Genomic DNA, 16,563 nt, shown 5'->3' with positions numbered 1-16,563 from the left:
TTATATCCAATTTGATGTTCGAATCGACATTGCTTCATATTTATTGATTTCAATGATGTATCCTGCTAAGTTTGTAGTTAGAACCATCCCGGAACTTCTTGGTTCATAGTTTGTATGTCATTATACCACATTTGAAGTTTGAATCAACACTGAACTTCATATTTGTCGATTTTGAGGATGTATCCTGATAATTGTGAAGTCAGAACCCACCGGAGCTTCTTGGTTCATAATTTGTATGTCGTTATACCATATTTGAAGTTCAAATCGACAATGAGCTTCATATTTATCGATTTCGATGAGGTATCCTACTAAACTGAGTCTACCATTATGAACTAAAGGTACTTCATGATATATAACTAGTCAAAATTACTTCATGACCTATGTGACTAGTTGAAATTCAATCCGAAAGCACGAAGAAAGCACAAAACACAAAGAAAACACATTTGTTTGATCCGTATGAATGTCTTAAATCAAATCATTACCGTCCAAAGATTTTCAAGAATCCGTATGACTATCTAATCAACGTCCACATTTATTTATATAAAAACGAAAATTTTCTCTCACACTTCTCTTCCCTTCCGCTCATCTCTTTCTCTCTAAACGCCTCCACCTTTTCCCTTCCGCTGAAAAAACCCTAACTTATAACGCCTCCACCTTCATTTTCGTTCGATTGAACACAGGAAATTGAAGAGACGGATAGTTTTTCATATCATCTCAACTATCTCTTCGTTCGATTGAACACAGCCTCGATTCCTCATCTTCCAGACTTCCACCACCGAAGCTTTACTCTTTCTTTTGTTTTTTCTTCCAATTCCTCACCCTTATAATCGAGATTAGGAATTAGTTCGTGTAGGTGATGCTGATAGAGGAACAGGCTTCGAGAAGACGTAGAGATGGGGAGTTTAATTTGAAAAGTTAGGGTTTTGAATTTTATTGAAGTTTCAATTTAGTGATAAACAAGAAGAAATTAGAGATTGGGTTTGGTGATTTGAGCATTATAAATCGATATGTTGAGCTAAAATTGGAGAAAGAAGTGAGATCGAGGAGGAAATTTAGGGTTCTAAGAATAGATGATGGTGATTGAAAATAAAATTGATAGTTAGGGTTTGAAGTGATGATTCAGAAGTTCAATCGAGGCAAAACAGGAAATCAAAATCAACTGCTTCAATCTAACAGTTTGGATAAAGGTATAATTCTTTTATCCCTAATACATATATGAATTTGGTAAGCTCATTTATGCACAGGAACCCTAGTTCCCTAATTTTGAATGGTTTACTTCCTTAATTTTGAATGGTCTTTTGTTTACGGAGAAACCCTAGTTCCCTAATTTTGTTATTAGTAACTCGTAATTCCCTATTGTTGAATGATCTTTTTTAACTTGGTAGTAGCTATTTCAGGTCTAATTGCAGTCGATTTTAAATGGCTTCGTTGGGATTGCAGATTTCAATTGAACTACTGTCTAGGTTTATCTCCGGGTTCTCTATAATTCTTTCTTCTTTTGAACTTCTAATCTTTGTATCTGAACCATGGCCTCAGTTTCCATTCCAGGTTAGCTTTATTGATCAGTTTATAGCAAACTAATGAATTGAATATTAGGTTGTCTTTGATTGATGTCAGATTTGTCAGTGAGTCACTCATGTGTGGACAAATATGAATTTTTTGCTCTGTGTATTCCAAATATGGACAAATATGGACAAAAGGGGGGATGAATGAGGAGACTGATGGAAGATCTAAGAAGACGTGATGTTGATCTAACTTTTCGTTTCCAACTTTTTAATTAGGTTTGTTCTGCTATTTCAAATTAGGGTTTTAGAATTATTATGTTGATATTCAGATATTTCAAATTAGGGGTTTGATCTGTTGTCTAAAAATTTGGGTTTGTTTCTTATATCACTAGGAGAGAAAAAAGCTTTGCATATGTTTTGGGTTCTGAGCATGTAAGAATGAATTACAGATAACAATTATAAGTGAAATGCAGTAGTTCTTAGCATGAATATGGCTTTGCTTATGTGATGTTTGTTATTTTGTATAACACTTATGTTTTCTATTGAAATGTCATTGTGCAAACTGATACAGGGCAAGGTGAAGGTTCTGTCAAGGAGACGAACCTCATGAATGAAACAGTCAGGTTTGCCATGGAGTATACTGATGCAAGTCCTATCGGTAAAAGAGTGTCGTGACAATTTTTTTCTTTAGAAGTATTTATGATATGGGTAGCTGCATAATCTTATAATACCTGGTTGGTGTAAGTTAAACTTCTTGTTTATTTTTCTCATTTGTTGTAGATGAGTATGGGTGAAAACTCCAACAACGCAGCCGGGCTTCTACCAAATCCTGTCGCTGATCCTCAAACTGGAATGCGGGGTAAGCTCTATTTGTACTCAATTTATATATACCTAAAGCAGACTAATTTTAGCTACTAATCCTTTACTTTTGCTTTTAAAAGTAGGATTAATAAACTCCATACTACTCATTCATGGGCGTTCCTCGAAGTCAATGTTATTCCACAGTATAATCAACTGGTAAGGAATCCAAACCTGAAGTGATCGTTGGCATCCGAGATTCTGGAAGATATGCAGCTGAATTTCCAGTTCATTCATAGTGTATTGGTATTGCTCTCTCGCTCTCTCTTTGTACTGTACCCTTGATCTCACTTTCCCTTTGATCTTATTGCTCCTCAAACCCTAGATTACACAGCTCTTACTACTGAGAAAAGCCCTTAATATTTGTTCAAATTTGTAAATCCTTTGGTTCTCAATTTAGTACTTGTTTTATGTATTTTTCTTGTTTTGATTTTCTGGTTTTGATAATGTTGTTTGTTTTATGCAGAGTACTGATATGGAAGCGCTTCAAAATTTAACTGCTGAATGTGATTTGGATTCAAAACAGGTTTGGGAATTTTTTTAGTTAGGTTTTTGTTGTGGTGTTTTCTTTAGTCCTATGAATGAACTGCTGGATGTGTAATTTCCGTTTTCTGATTTTATTGTAGGGGTCTGATTATGGTGAGAAAGAAGTGGTGGAGGGGAATGTGTTAATGCTGGAGTGGTTGGCTGGCTGGTTATTGTGTGTGTCTGTGTTGGCGGTGGTACTCTTGTACCTGGAGGTTAGCTGCTGGTTGTGTTGTCTTTATGCGCATCTCAACTTCATGTCCAGGTTGAATTTTGTTGGAGGTCCTATGTGTTAGAATACCCGTACATTTTCTGCATCAGCCGGTATGGATGTTACTGATTACTTATTGCAGTCTTGTTTTGTTTATTATGTCTTTGTTAACTATTTATGTGGGCAATTGGTTTTTCAGGTGGCGAGGCCTTCTGTAATGGACAGACAAGCCATGTTAGCGAAACTGATCGGGTGAGTACTGGTTGCTTAGATAATTTTATCAGTAACTTACGCATCAATTCTGTCTTGTTCTTTATTTAATCTAAGTTTGTTGCATATTATAGTATATGCAAAGAAAGTTTGGGTTTGTCATAATAATTGCAATGTGAATTTGGTTATTCTGTCCAGGTGGATAGATCTCTTCTAGTGACTGAATTTGGATATGAACATGATGATGCATGGGCAACAAATATATATTTAAATAATTTACTGATATCAGCAGGGTACGTATACATTCTTTTGAGTTATCTCACTAAATTATAACAAAAATTAGAATCAAACCTTAGGCTTTTTCTGAGGGGCCATGCTAGTAGAATCACTTGCACATTTGAGCAACCATGTTTTTTCCTAGTATAGGTGGTGTTAAGCCAGCATCACGAAGGCCTGTGGCAGTAGCAAAGCCAATTACAGGATCACTTGTCTGCCCTGGTTTAACATTCCCCCTGAGTACAATATATGGTGTTTTCAGCCGAACCTGAGCTTCTTTAACTTCATTTCTTCTTTATACTGTTTATTGTGTTTTTCTTGCTTCCTTTTCCCTCGGTGTATCCTGTGGAAATTATGACTTAAAACCCGGTATGCTTCTTTTGGGGTCATAATTCGGCCAACTCATGTCTCTTGTCAATCTGAATTTCCTTTTGACCCCTGTTACTGCAAATACCCAGCTGCTTATTTTTCTTCTTGTCCATGTTCCTGTCACCCAGTTCGACAGTTCCTCAAGTGTTACATGGTACACCTGATAAACCTTTACCGACTGCAGCTTCATGGAAGGCCGCAGCTGGTCATATATCATCATTGTCCTCGTTAAGTAACCTGTATAGGACGTGCTGAACTGTAGGTATTCATGTTGAGTCTGTTTACTTACACTATAGGAAGTAGTAGTCATGTGAAGTGGAATGCCCACTACAGTCTATGTTTTGATTTAAAAATAGCTAAGTTGTAGTTTGGAGTTTATGAAGAGAAATCAATAAACAATTTTAGTTTTTTCTTTAACCTGTTTTTATCTTTACTCCTCTCTTGATCAATGAAACTTGGAACTTCTGTCATTGACGTGTTCATTTTTATTGTTGGACAGGTCTTGCGTATTGAATGCCAAACGCCGGAATTACATGAACTGGTAACTTTGTCTAAGCTCATCATATGGTATTATTGAGAAGTTAAGCTTGGTTTTATTTGTTCGCAGCTCACAGTGTTGATGGCTTTAGATTATTTACGGTTAAATTTTTGTACTTGGGTTTCTGTAATGAATACATGGATCACAGTATAATGTGGATGATTTGTAGATTGAGAATCGGAGTGTATATGAAAAAGAAGAAAGTGCAGGTCTGTGTGTCAGTTTTAATTGTATTACTGGAAGCCCATTTAATTGTATTGCAGGCCTTTAAACTGGAAGCCCAGGTCCACCATAGTGACCCGGGCTATCCATATTTTTTTATTTGTTATTTTAAAAATTGTCACAGTTATTTTTGAAATTGTTACAAAAAGAAACACCTGTCAGCATCACTGTTTTGTTACAACTTAAAGTAACAGTTTTGACGTTACAGTAATCATGACAACAAAGACACGTGTCCTTTAAGTAATTGTGGGTAAACTTAGTAACTCGTATATGTGTTACTATAACCGTGACCAAATGTTACACGTGTCCTACGTCCAATCGTTGCAAACTAATTATTCACACTTATATCTATTGTTATATATGTGACAGCAAGGGACACGTGTCTACAACATAATTGTTGTAATTATTAAGTAACAATTAAAACCGTTGTATTAGTTGTTGCAGTAAGTCACGTGTCGCAACCATAAAATTATTTCAGTCGTTATTGTTTAATTTTTAACGTCTATAAGATGTGACTTTAATTAATAATTGTCACAGAAAAAAGCGTTGCAACATATTGCAACAATTATTTATAACAGCATTTTACCTACGGTCTATAAGTGTTACAAATGAAATCAGTAACAGATATGTCCTGTGACAAAATCCTGGATTTGGTGTAGTGTTCTTCAAGTATTCATGTAATACTTGTAAGTCTCATATCCTAACACTTTCAAGCTAACCTATACGAAGTTGACTCTAGTATATAATCAAGCGACTCCTTAAATGAGTTTTGATTCACTAATGTATAACAACCAAACTTGACATACCAACGCTTGGTGGGTTCAACCGAGCTATGCTCTAACAGGAATCATATAATATTTCTTTGTGGGAAAAACATTAAACAGAAGAGTATTACTCATTTTAGTAATGTGTCTATGCTTCCTCTCGGCAAGACCTTTATGGGGTTTTAGGACATGAAATTCTGACAAGAATACCACTTTTCTCAAGAAGAATTTTGAATGAACCTTTTACTAATTCAACAACACCATCAACTTAAAAACATGCAATTTTTTGATGAAAACTGATTTTCAGTATGATTCTTAAAATGTATAAAACATTGAACAACATCAGATTTAAGTTCCATTGGATAAATCCGATAAAACCTACTATAATCATCTATAGAAAGAATATAGTACATATAACCAATCAAGGACTAGAAAGTAAGCCACCATACATCACAGTGGATAAGTGATAATGGTTTCTTTTAATGAGAATAAGACAACTGAAAATGCAATTTCTTTCTTTTGGAAAGCTGGAATGGATGACATAAAGTTGAAGAATGAGGAGTTGTTAAAACTATTTGTTTTATCAAATGCATTTTTGAACAATATGACTGGATGGATGTGCTACTATATCATGCCATATATGAGAAGGAGCAGATAAAATTGCAGAAAATGAAAAGGCAGATTTAAATAATATAAAGTTATCGTGAATAGGATACAAATTATTAACTACAATTCCATCAGGAAGCAAGACATGTGTAAATAAATCCCTAATCTCATAACCGTACAGATCAAGTATAAAATAGTAGGAATTATCTCTTGTAAACTTAGATATTGACACTATGTTATGCTTCATATATGGAACTAATAAAACAATGTTGAGCCTAAAACTAGTTTTAGGTGTTTGAATTGTAGAAGTTTCATTTGAAGTCATAACAGGAGACTTACCATTGTCTACTTGCACCATATCCTTTCCTCTATAACCAGAACTATTCTTCAAAGTCTTTCATCCCCAGTCATTGCAGTTGCACCAGAATCAACAAGTCACTGTGGAGCTTCAGATGTTGAAGGACCAGAAAAATTCATGTCTTCACTCATAGAAGTAAAAGTTGATTTTTGTTGCTAAGCCACATTTGCTCTACCATTCCCTAAAATAGATGGTAGAGGATAATATCTGAAATGACACCTACTAGCATAATAACCCCTTTTTCTACAAATTTTACATTCCACTTGGGAGAAATTCTTTCTTGCATTTCCAATAGCAGATGTGAATACCAATATTCCTCGGAGCACGTGTCACGATCTTAGTGGCCGCATACAAGATAATTGTATATCCCTTGCTGTACAGAGGAACCCGAGCAGCAGAAGATACCTTTGTATATCTACTTTATCTTCCCCCAAGAAGAAACGTATCGACGTTCAAGATGAATAAAGTAAAGCCTAGCCTAGGGGAGGCAGCTGGCGAAGGGACAAAGTTAGATAAAAAATCTAATCAGCATTAAATGCACAAATCTCTTATCTACACGCATAATCAAAGCACGTGGAGAGAGGTGATGTGGCAGAACCAGATTGGCGGAAGCTGGCGGTGAAAGAGGTATAACCTGTACTAAGGTTGGAAAGTTCCCGAAGGAACATGGGTCAGCTGAGGTGGCAAAGTTTGACTGTAGAAAGCACGCGGCGAAGGAAGGTACCATTGGTACGGAAGGTATATCAGGAAACGATGGATCCAAAAATAGCAAAGATATACCTGGAGAAGAAGGGGCTATAAATACCAAGCCTCACCAACAAACTAAGGGAATTCAATACCTAGGAGAAAAGATCTAATCTTAAGCTTATACCTCTTTAATGTTTAGAACTTAAGTATTTACTTCAACTTGAGTTCTCTCTATTACTTTGGGAAGCATTTAAGATCTTTGTAACCATCACAACATAATACAAAAAAATCACTCATTACCCCATGGAAGTAGACTAAAGTTGAACCACGTAATCTCTTGTGTCTCATGATAACTTAGTTCTCTTTACATTATATTTGTGTTCTTTGTTATTATTGCGGTCTTGAGTATATTATACTACTTAGCATTATCAGTTCAACAGAGGCATCAATACTACTTAGTATCCGATTCTCTGAGCTGTATACATTACATAGACTATGGGAAAACAAGTAGTCACAGTTTGGCGCTAGAAGGTTTTTGCTCAACAACTTGAGTTTTTATATTCCGTCATTAATTTTACTTACGCATCTTCTTTAACGAAGAGATCTGAGTTCAACAACTATGGATCTCACTTTCTAGTGATTGGTTCATCCATTGTTCTCGCAAGTTCTTTGAGTTCATATCCTCTAAAGACTAGCAATCTCACATATCTACAAAAGTTTTCACAAAAACGCACACACAAAATGTTAAAAATTTTGTTTTTTACTAAAACGCCTTTTTCGACAAAGCATCCATTAGATCCGAGTACCTCTGACTGCAGAGGAATCTCAGTAAGATTTTAAGGAAAAAAAATCTTCTAAAGCATTTAATAACCTTGTTTTTTTGGGAGATCTGACACCCCTTTTTAATTGGTTTTCAACATTTAAGGTTGTTTCTCCCAAGGGTGTCATAAAAATTTAATACCCGTCTTTTAAAACGTCACTTCAGTTTTTTTCTGAAAAAAGCTTCTTAGCCGTCTTCTGTAGCAGAGCATTAATTGCTACTTTTGACGAAGGCACCCAAGTAGCAAATTTCTGCCTTTTTTTCTGTGACCGCAGGATAAAAAGAGCCGAAGGCATGCAGAAACCAAGTGATGTACCTGAAAAAGCGGGGGTACAACAACCACACCCAATATTTCGCTTAGAAATATGTATGGACAAACACCAATATACTTTCTAGAGAATCAACTAGACAGTCAGACTCAATCTAGATAAAAAGTATATCAAAAAGTTTATATCTCAATCTCTCAATATGATATATACTTAAGCAAATAGAAATCTGCGAGTCTTTATCAAATACTAGGGGAATAACTTGGATGGTACCAAAGACCAATATCCAAGTGTCAATCAATTTAAATCAACAACCAAAAGGTCGGATATTCCAATTGATTGAACAACGCACAACCTGTGATATTTCAATTATATAACAAAATATAATGCGGAATAAAAATAATACATACACCAGAATTTTGTTAACGAGGAAACCGCAAATGCAGAAAAACCCTGGGTCCTAGTCCAGATTGAACACACATTGTATTAAGCCGCTACAGACACTAGCCTACTCCAAGATAACTTCGGTCAGGACTGTAGTTGAGCCCCAATCAATCTCACACTGATCAAAGATACAGTTATGCTCATACGTCTCTGATCCCAGCAGGATACTACGCACTTGATTCCCTTAGCCGATCTCACCCACAACTAAGAGTTTCTATGACCCAAAGTCGAAGATTTTAATAAACAAATCTGTATCACACAGAAAAGTATACGGTAATAGATAAATCCGTCTCCCACGAATATACCGAAGAGTTTTGTTCCGTCTTTTGATAAATCAATGTGAACAGGAACCAATTGATAACCCGAACTTATATTCCCGAAGAACAACCTAGAATTATCAATCACCTCACAATAATCTTAATCGACGCGGCGAAAGAAGATATTGTGGAATTACAAACAATGAGACGAAGATGTTTGTTATTATTTTTTATCTTGCCCTATCGGAGATATAATCTCAAGCCAATTCTTTCAATTGAACTTGTATGATAGAAAATGGCAAGATCAGATCACACAACTACGAGAAAGTAGTATCGATCTAGCTTCACAATCTCAATGAAGTCTTTAAGTCATTAACCTGGTTTAGAAGAAAAAACTAAAGGTTAAAGGAGAATCGACTCTAGATTAGCGCAACTAGTATCAAACGTAAAGTGCGGGGATTAGGTTTCCCAGTTGCTAGAGTTCTCCCATATATAGTCTTTCAAATCAGGGTTTGCAATCAATATTATCATGGTAACAAAGCATTCAATATTCACCGTTAGATGAAAACCTGATTAGATTCAAGCTAATATCTTTCAACCGTTGGATCGAAAACTTAGCTTGTTACACACAAATGAAATGCACGTTTTAGGTTTGTGTAACCGTACCCAAACTCGTACATTTGATGGTTCAACAATAGTTATCCATATGAGCAATTTCATATCAACCATATTCGTTTTCACCATAACTAGTTCAAATGACTCAAATGAACTAGTTAGAGAGTTGTTCAATTGCTTAGATCTTATGTAAATACACGAGACATAATCGAAGAAAAAATGATTTAATTCACTCGAATTGGTTCATGAACTTTATAGCCACGGTTTGCAATTACATTCCTTAGTTTATATAAACACGAGTTAAAGAACAATCGTTTTTAGATATAACCAACTCAAGTTCGCGGACTTAAGTTTCCGGAAGGAGTTCACAAACTCCAGCAGATTTTCTCGGGTCGAGAACTTCTGCCAGTTCGTGGACTGGGTTCGCGAACTGAGTTCGCGGACTTAGATCACGCCACTATTCTGATTCATTTGATCAACAAAGTTCTCAAACTTTGGTTCAAGGAATAAGGACTTATACATATATGTGTTTCCACAACAATGCTTATATCCACCAATGGTTATATAATCTAAACTCTCATTTCACTCATTGAAACATTCTCAGAGGACGTTATATAGTTGTTATTCACAAACCATTTTTCGTCAGAGCAATTTTCAAAGTGATTGAAACATAACATAACTTTCGTCACTAGGTAAAGATGAGCTTGGCTAAAGCGAAAGCTTACCAACACATATTTCGAGAAATAGATAGGCGAGATAAACTCGGCTCGAAATACCAAATGTGTATAATCAAAGTCTATATAGCAAAACGACTTTTGTCTCAAAATAGGAGATAAATAGACTTTTGAGTGATAGATAAGTTCAAGTCTCCACATACCTTTTATTCGATGAAGTTCCACAAGTTCCTTGAGTATTTCTTCGTCTTGTATGATGATTGCCATGGAGTTCTTGAGCTCAACTACATTTTCTATCCTAGTATGAGACCTTAGCTATAGTAGACTAGAAATCAAGACTTATAGTTTTGATCACTAACATTGACAAACATGCTTGAGATAGCAACATATGTGAGTTCGACCGAGAATTGCTCTAACAATCTCCCCCTTTGTCAATTTTAGTGACAAAACTATCAATACATATGGAATACACAAATAAATGAATTAACTTTTGTAGCTCCTATTCCACATGTATAATCTTCAACATTAATCGAAATCTTCGTCACTTCCATGTACTCCAATGATCCCAAAGGTTGTAAGTTCAGCATTATCGTTGTTGAAAATTCGTAGCTATAAAAAAGAGAAAACAAGAGTTCTCAATCATTGTTATACAATGCCATGGTATCATTACACAACGTCAAAGTTCAATTGTATCACAACTTTAACAACAATACTATGGTGATATGTATCACTCCCCCTTAGTCAATACTCCATCTCACATGGAAACCACTCCCCCTTACATAATGATCTGAAAACCATATGTGTTTTTAGTGCGAACTACATTTTAATTCTCCCCCTTTTTGTCAATAAAATTGGCAAAGGTACAAGAACAGGATCCTAATGAAATTTCCGAAAGAGATGTTTCATGACCAAAAGTAAGCATATATCATCTTGTTTAGATGAAATCATAAAGCAGAAACTAAATGCATTCATCAAGGAGTTTAAAGATACAAGATAACCCCTATAATATTCCACAGCCGCACTCCCCAAAAAGATTTGGCAATTAAGCACAAGTTCAATTAAGAACTCTGCCCCATAAAATGTCATTCCCGAAAGAACAACAAGAGGGACCTTAATTTCAAAAGAAAATAAGGATTTCTTTGGACATAAAAAATCACATATAAGTATGAATTTGAATCCAAAAACTCAATTAAATTAACCACGAGAGAACCCATGATTAATTTAATCAGAAATGCTCAACATAAGTGAACTTACGGAGCCTCAAAAATTACTTAATTAGATTAATCACAAGAGAACCCATAATTAATCTAATCGGAATACACAACCAATCACAAAAGTAATCAATTTAATTGGTCATACTCGACATAAGAAAACTTACGGAGAAACAACTAAATAACCAAACAAGATGATTAATTTAGTTGAAAATGCTCGACATAAAGTACCTCACCGAGCAACAAGTAAGCTAATCATAAGAAAATAATCAACTCAGTCGATAATGCTCAACATAAGACACCTTATGGAACAACACAGTATATACACAAAAATTGTGGATCGGAGATCTACCTAATACCGTGGAATAAGCAAGGACTCATTCTATTTTCCATCACCATTTGCACAATGACATACAATAGACATAATCCTTGTAAACAAACGATTTTAACCTATCTTCCATCAATAATTGACATAATAGGCTTAACTTTTGTATTTTTCAAAAGTCTATTCATTCTTTTATCAATACATGCATATCGACTTATGAAAGACTTTACTTTTGACAAGATATGGGACAATAAAAGTTCACGGACGTAAACACACATATCCCATAAGAATTGCAATATATGAAACCATAAAGATTAATACTGCAAAAATCATCTTCCAAACAATTTTAGAATTTAAACTAATAAATCTAAAAAACATGAAGATGAAAACGTTGGACATAGCTATGTGTAATCACAATAATGGCTATTCCAAACTCTAGTTATTCTTCTAAAAGAAACAAGAAAATAGAAGATTTACTAGGCAATAAGACCTTTGAAAAATTCTTTATCATTCCCGAACTCATTGTCGTCAACAGCCATTGGGACATTAGGTTCATTAGGGTAGGAGTTTATATCAATAAACCTTCTTGGCTGAAGTCGAACCAGGGCCTTCTGAATCTCATGATTCTTATACACAAAAGCCTTTATTTTTTAAATCTCCTTTCGCATCTCCTTCATCACTTCAAGAATACCAGAAAACTTCTGAGAGTTTGAAGGAATGGCTCTTGTCTTCCTCACATTCCTTCTTTTTCTTTTCAATATTGGAGCTAACAGAGATTTCTCTTTTTCCTTCATGATTGATGGCTTGGAAATCATATTAACATCCTTTCCATCAGAAGACATGATACTTGGATCATCCATAGACGTATGGGTTTCTGAGAGGAAATCACAATCTCAACAAGTAGTCTTGAGATAAAAAGAAGTTTCAAGGAAGGAAAAAGGAATGTAGGGTTTCGAAACCTTTAAACAGGTTCGTACACGTCCAGCTCTTAACCCTATAAAGAATAGAATTATCAATAATAACCCTCCTTTATTGATTGACAAGGAATTCTAAAAACAAAACTAAGAAAAGAAGAAAAAAACTTTTCCTAAAGCCTGAGAGGTACAAAATCTTGTCTCTTTTGATCAGGCACATGAGAAATTTTTTTCAAATCAACACAATCAAGTTGCGTTGCGGTGAACAACGATTTGTCCACCATTTTCCTCTTGAGAGGAATCCACAGACCTCTGTCTATCAAAACGACTCGACCATACTTTCTTCTCTCATGGTCTTGGTTTATCCTTGGAAACTAACTTTTTAGACGAAGATAAAATCCTACATACCTCAGCGGCCTTCCGAGCAAGTTTAAGATTATTTGCTAATTGATTTGCTCTTCGTTGAAGTTTGTTTACGTGCCTCAATTGGTGTTCGTACTTGTAACAGTTTGAAAGTTCATGACCCTTTAGTGAAAAATACGAGCACGTCAAACTAGGATAAAAGTCAGGCTTCTGAGATGTGCACGCATCTAGACACGTAGTGGAACCTGCAACATTACATATAGAGTTTCCAAAGAACGGGTCAATATTTTCTTCCAGATTAGTTGGGTTTTCTTCTGAAAGAATATCAAGATTGGTGTATGTATTGCTACAGTTATCAAAATCAATATTTTCACCGAGAAGTGCAACACTTGATTTCTCGTCTTCATTAGATTCATAGCTGTTAGACATTTCATCAAGAGTTGCAGCAAGACCTTTGTTTCCAGTGTATTTTCTACGATTTGGGCACTCGTTTGCAAAATGACCAAATCCTTTACACTTAAAGCACTGAGGCATATCCTCGTCATCAGTTTTATCAATATCCCTGTTTTTAGGAGGAACACGATTATGAGGTTTGACTGATGCCTTAGGCTTATCTCTGGAAAACTGTTTACTTCTCTTCAGCAGAAGATTCCTAAACTGTCTTGTGATCATCGAGACCGATTTGTCAAGATCTTCATCTGATGAATCTGGAGTGATTGTCTTCAGAGATATACACTTTTTTTACTTTTATCAAGTAATTTAGTGTCCTTTAGTACTTTGAATGCAATATCCTTAGATTTGGATGAATGCACATGATCAAAGATCTTAAGATTCCCAACCAGTGTATTTCTGGAGAGATTATCTAGGTTATTTCCCTCAACGATGGCATGCTTCTTAGAATTGTATCTAGTCTAAGAATTTTCATCACAATGTCCTTTTCAGGAATAGTCTTCCCCAATGCAAAAGATGCATTAACAATTTTAGACACTTTGTGATTAAACTCATAAATTGTTTCTTCATCTGCCATACGAAGGTTTTCCCAATCGAAATTAAGGTTTTGAAGTATAGCTTCCTTTTCACTGGTATTTCCTTCAAATACGATTTCTAAGATATCCCAAGCTTCTTTAGACTTAGTGCAATTTGACACATGGTGCTGAAGATTTGGGGTAATGGCATGTATAATGGCATTCAAACCATCAGAATTTTGCTTTGCAGCATTTATCTCGGCAGGGGTGTATTCACCAATGTCCTTGGGAACGTTTACATCTCCAACCGCCACAACGGGTACATATACCCATGATTGAAAATCACGTGCGTGAAGAAAAGCTCGCATAGCAATTTTCCACCATAAGTAATTAGAGCCATCGAAGACTGGTGGTACGTTTATTGAGATAACACCTATGTCCATAGAGTCAGATCGCTACAAACACAGACTTGTAAGGTCTTAAACGTGTTTGCCTGCTCTGATACCAATTGAAAAAGTGGGGATACAACAACCACACCCAATATTTCGCTTAGCACTCTGAATGGACAAACTCCAATATACTTTCTAGAGAATCAATAGACAGTCAGAGTCAATCCAGATAAAAAATATATCAAAGAGTTTATATCTCAATCTCTCGATTTGATATATACTCAAGAAAATAGAAATCTGCAAGTCTTTATCAAATACTAGAGAGGTAACTTGGATGGTACCAAAGACCAATATCCAAGTGTCAATCAATTTAAATCAACAACCAAAAGGTCGGATATTCTAATTGATTGAACAACGCATAACCTGTGATATTTCAATTATATAACAAAATATAATGCGGAATAGAAATAACACAGACACCAGGATATTGTTAAGTGAGGAAACCGCAAATGCAGAAAAACCCCGGAACCTAGTCTAGATTGAACACACACTGTATTAAGCCGCTATAGCCACTAGCCTACTCCAAACTAACTTCGTTCTGGACTGTAGTTGAACCCCAATCAATCTCAAACTGATCCAAGGCACAGTTATGCTCATACGTCTCTGATCCCAGCAGGATACTACACACTTGATTCCCTTAGCTGATCTCAACCACAACTACGAGTTGCTACGACCCAAAGTCGAAGACTTTAATAAACAAATATGTATCACACAGAAAAGTCTACGGTAATAGATAAATCCGTCTCCCACGAATATACCTACGAGTTTTGTTACGTCTTTTGATAATTCAAGGTGAACAGGAACGAATTGATAACCCGGACTTATATTCCCGAAGAACAGCCTAGAATTATCAATCACCTCACAATAATCTTAATCGACGCGACGAAAGAAGATATTGTGGAATACAAACGATGAGACGAAGATGTTTGTGATTACTTTTTATCTTGCCCTATCGGAGATATAATCTCAAGCCAATTCTTTCAATTGAACTCGTACGATAGAAAATGGCAAGATCAGATCACACAACTACGAGAAAGTAGTATCGGTCTGGATTCACAATCCCAATGAAGTCTTTAAGTCGTTAACCTGTTTTAGAAGAAGAAACCAAAGGTTAAAGGAGAATCGACTCTAGCTTAGCAAATCTAGTATCAAACGTAAAGTGTGGGGATTATGTTTCCTAGTTGCTAGAGTTCTCCCTTATATAGTCTTCCAAATCAGGGTTTGCGATCAATGTTAGCTTGGTAACAAAGCATTCAATATTCACCGTTAGATGAAAACCTGAATAGATTCAAGCTAATATCTTTCAACTGTTGGATCGAAAACTTAACTTGTTACACACAAATGAAATGCACGTTTTAGGTTTGTGTAACCGTACCCAAACTTGTACATTTTTTGGTTCAACAATAGTTAGCCATATGAGCAATTTCATATCAACCATATTCTTCTTCACCATAACTAGTTCAAATGACTCAAATGAACTAGTTAGAGAGTTGTTCAATTGCTTAGATCTTATGTAACTACACAAGACACAATCGAAGAAAAAACGATTTGATTCACTCGAATCGGTTCATGAACTTTATAGCCACAGTTTGCAATTGTATTCCTTAGTTTATATAAACATCTGTTCAAGAACAATAGTTTTTAGATATAACAACTCAAGTTTGCGGACTGGCTTCGCGAACTTAAGTTCCCGGAAGGAGTTCACAAACTCCAACAGATTTTCTCGGGTTGAGAACTTCCGCCAGTTCGCGGACTTAGCTCACGCCACTATTCCGGTTCTCTTGATCAACAAAGTTCGCAAACTTCGGTTCAAGGAATAAGGACTTATACATATATGTGTTTCCACAACAATGCTTATATCCACCAATGGTTATATAATCAATCATTAAAACATTCTCAGAGGACGTTATATGGTTGTTATTCACAAACCATTTTTCGTCAGAGCAATTTTCAAAGTGATTGAAACATAACATGACTTTCGTCACTAGGTAAAGATGAACTTTGCTAAATCAAAACCAACACATATTTCGAGAAATAGATAGGCGAGATAAACTCGGCTCGAAATACCAAATGTGTATAATCAAAGCCTATATAGCAAAACGACTTTTATCTCAAGATAAGAGATAAATAG

General features: G+C 35.5%; 3 long non-coding RNA genes across 6 annotated transcripts; all 3 read left to right on the top strand.

The window, feature by feature from the left end:
* Positions 1 to 1,051: 1,051 nt before the first annotated feature.
* LOC113275764 lies at positions 1,052 to 2,111 on the top strand. Of its 3 annotated transcripts, none has more exons than XR_003323752.1 (4): positions 1,052 to 1,187; positions 1,398 to 1,463; positions 1,618 to 1,781; positions 2,077 to 2,111. It is a non-coding gene; the product is annotated as an uncharacterized LOC113275764 (long non-coding RNA). The 3 variants fall into 3 exon arrangements; XR_003323753.1 differs by having other exon boundaries at positions 1,597 to 1,781; XR_003323754.1 differs by having other exon boundaries at positions 1,052 to 1,224.
* A 194-nt stretch (positions 2,112 to 2,305) lies between these two features.
* LOC113275763 lies at positions 2,306 to 3,056 on the top strand. Of its 2 annotated transcripts, none has more exons than XR_003323750.1 (4): positions 2,306 to 2,364; positions 2,450 to 2,609; positions 2,830 to 2,889; positions 2,990 to 3,056. It is a non-coding gene; the product is annotated as an uncharacterized LOC113275763 (long non-coding RNA). The 2 variants fall into 2 exon arrangements; XR_003323751.1 differs by having other exon boundaries at positions 2,319 to 2,364; positions 2,447 to 2,609.
* A 115-nt stretch (positions 3,057 to 3,171) lies between these two features.
* Positions 3,172 to 4,813, top strand: LOC113275762. The gene is made up of 4 exons (XR_003323749.1): positions 3,172 to 3,212; positions 3,299 to 3,351; positions 3,508 to 3,602; positions 4,454 to 4,813. It is a non-coding gene; the product is annotated as an uncharacterized LOC113275762 (long non-coding RNA).
* Positions 4,814 to 16,563: the final 11,750 nt, after the last annotated feature.

This window comes from Papaver somniferum, chromosome 4 (assembly GCF_003573695.1).
Source record: "Papaver somniferum cultivar HN1 chromosome 4, ASM357369v1, whole genome shotgun sequence".
Classification (NCBI taxonomy): domain Eukaryota; kingdom Viridiplantae; phylum Streptophyta; class Magnoliopsida; order Ranunculales; family Papaveraceae; genus Papaver; species Papaver somniferum.
The sequence above is the reverse complement of the archived record's forward strand: the minus strand, read 5'-3'. Positions and strand labels throughout refer to the sequence as shown.